At 30.5% G+C, this 3260-nt stretch overlaps 1 long non-coding RNA gene across 1 annotated transcript; it reads right to left on the bottom strand.

The window, feature by feature from the left end:
• Positions 1-356: 356 nt before the first annotated feature.
• LOC145140498 (uncharacterized) lies at positions 357-2909 on the bottom strand. Its single transcript, XR_013722187.1, has 2 exons — positions 2562-2909; positions 357-580 (listed from the first exon to the last, which is right to left on the bottom strand). It is a non-coding gene; the product is annotated as an uncharacterized LOC145140498 (long non-coding RNA).
• Positions 2910-3260: the final 351 nt, after the last annotated feature.

The raw sequence follows: 3260 nt of genomic DNA, 5'->3' as shown, positions 1-3260 counted from the left end.
ACAATCCTTTTGGGCTGCCCTCAAACCTAACAATTGGACATGATGTTTTTGGAGAGAGAGAGAGATTGATTTATTATTTGATTAATAAATTGAAATAAATAATTTATTAATATATTATGAGAATAACAGATTAATTACAAATAGTAATATTTAATTAATAATTAATTAGAAGCTTATTGGAATTAATTTCAGGATTAATGGAATTAATTAAAAGTGCAAGGTCTAAAGTGAAATTGTTCAATAGTTAAACAAAAGGCTCGAGAACCTTCCACCAAGAGGGTGGACGGTTTCTAGAGGATAATCTAGGGTTTCTAGATTATCTCATGTGGATAAATATGGAGCGGGATAATTACCAATTTGAAACATTATTATTATATTCGGATTAACGTTATACAGGGCTTCCTTGTTGCACTATATAAAGGACCCTAGACCTTTGATTTTCGTCCATCACTTCTTTCCCAAGGGTTGGCCGAAATTTTGCTCTCCTCCCTCCTCCCTCCTCTCTCCTTAATCTCCTTCTTGCTAGCTTGAGTGTGAACCATTAGAGACACGACATTTGTGGTGCTTGCTTCCAAAGCTTCTACAAGTCAAGGATAATTGTTATTTGCTACAATAACAATAAGGTATATAATCCTAAACCCTTTTATATCTATTACTAAAATTGCCTAGGGTTTCTGGGGTTCTTATTTTGATGTTCATAGTTATAGGTTCAATAGTGAAAACATAGATCTTGATTTAGGTTGCATGCAAACTTAAGAGTTTTAAGTTTGTTTTGTTATGCCTAAAACACATCAATAACATCGGCGACGATTGATGGTATAAGACCGACCCCAACGAACTCTGATGTCGATTGGAAGTTGCAACAAAGATAGTGAAATCGGAAACCGGTTGATTCGGCGGAGGTTTGATGGTGCCGATGGGTGGTGCGGCATGAAAATTAGACGAGAGAATCGATACATGATATGGTAAGTGGGTGGGGATGGTGGGGTATGGTATCTTTTTATTTATCTAATTAGTAATATATAAATAAATAAAAGTTAAATTATAAAGTAAAATGTATGGTCCAAATTTGTTCTCAAATGTTCTCAAAATAAGAAATGTTCTCGATTGAATATATATATATATATATATATATATATATATATATATATATATATATATATATATATATATATATATATATTGAAATTAAAGTTAATGGGTGGAATTTCAAGAATGGTAATGATAAGAATCCAAGGCTTTAAGTGGGTATTCCATTGGTGAAAGCACACAATCGCTATGCATCATCATGATGAAGAAGAGAAAGGAACATGTTGTGTCACTATCTCTTGTTTTGAATCATTCAACTTGACAAAAAGCTCTATGCCTTTAAGTTTTACAAATTTAAATCACAAATAAAAGTCAAAAACGTTTCAATTGTTACATTGTTTCTTTTCATAAATAAATAAACCGATAGATTTTTCATAGTCTGACTTCCACCAAGTCAACGTTAATTAGAGTTCCACACATATTGATCATAATTAATAAAACGTAAAGAGAAAGAAAATGCATAAGAGAAGATCATGATATATATATATATATATATATATATATATATATATATATATATATATATATATATTAAATTACAAAAGCATGTAGTTAAATCCGTGAACAGAAAAGTTTCTCATAAGATTTTCTTTGTTGCAAACTTGTTAGTACAACTATCATTGTTCTTTAATGGCGAATACTGAAGCATATTCGCACGTCAAATAAACACTTAGTAAGAGTAACATGAACCATTGAGATTCTATTAATAAACTAGTAACTTTAATTACAATAAACCATAACAAATTAATCTATTATATATTGGAATAGATATTGTTTATCTTTCGATATATTGGTTTCAGTTTAGCAGTGGTCCAAAAATAGGATACTTCAAACTGACCAAAAGGAGAAGAAATCTATCTACAGTAAAACAAAAGTTATACAACTATTTAGAAACAATTAAGGGAAAATATACAATAAAACACGCTATATTATACATTAAAAAAAATTAAATTCATAAAATGTGTGTCCATATGACAATTATATTCTGTGAATTATTATGCCAAACATGAATTTATTCAAATCAAATTATTTAACATCTTGCCATCTTGGAAAAAACGACCGTTAGTTTATAAAGATACACAGGACCTTAATTACCATTTAGCATTGATGATGGTAAGAAACTAAGAATGAAGGCGAGAAAACAAAAACCCTAATAAATAATAATATGGAAGTGGGAAAATGAAAGAAAGAAAAGAGTAGATCATTCATGCTACAGAAACAACCAAAGAAAACCCTAATGTTTTAGGTACACTAATTTCTAATGAAAAGGGCGTTTTATCTTAATTACTATACTATCATCAAATTCATTGAAAAAACAGATTGTACAAGTCTGTTAGCATTTTTCGAAGAACAAATTAACAATTTCTATATCTTGACTGCAGAAATGAAGAGGTTAAGAATCCCTCTAACAGAATCACATTAACACATGTGAAAACTAGATACTAGAAAAAACTTTCTAATGAAGATCTAACCTATTTATCTTGATCGTTTGGTTCTTGAATCATGTGACGAAAACTCGACAACGAAGAATTAATACGATGATCGGGACATCTGCATATATATAAACTTCATCTGGTGTTATATAACTTCCTAGTATGATTGTATGCGTCGATAAGAAAGTAAATATAGCTAGGGTTTCTCATGAACAAACTTACAGAGCTAATTTAGCAGGCTGACCACCTCCGATTGTTGGCAATCTTCACCGCCATAAACACTAACACACATGGAGGTGGACAGAATGCCAAACAGGCTCTGCATATATGCCCATGAGAAACTCTCCCTCCCTTTAGGGAGAGAAAGAGAGATTGAAGTTTGAGGAAAGATAGAGACATAAGAAGGCTAATTAAATAAGTTATATATTCTTGCTGTTAAAAGAATAACTTATATTCATGTATTTTTGGTGAGACCATAACTTAACTACATGGGAAATAACTTTTTTTTCGGGGGTGGGGGCTGCAAATTTGTAATTTCATTTGAGGACTACTATGTAAATAAATAATAATATTCTATCTCCGGATAATTATGACAAGCATGTAAATTTTATATTACTAGCAGAAACTACTCGGAATCACGAATATTCGTTCATATATTGTACAATTTTAAAAATATATTGTTTATCCTGATTATATTTCATACATAAAATGTTATCATCCATGAAAGGTAAAATAGAA

This window comes from Lactuca virosa, chromosome 9 (assembly GCF_052849685.1).
Source record: "Lactuca virosa cultivar CGN04683 chromosome 9, Lactuca_virosa_CGN04683_v6, whole genome shotgun sequence".
Lineage (NCBI taxonomy): Eukaryota > Viridiplantae > Streptophyta > Magnoliopsida > Asterales > Asteraceae > Lactuca > Lactuca virosa.
Note: the sequence above shows the minus strand (reverse complement) of the source record. Positions and strands in the feature narration are given on the sequence as shown.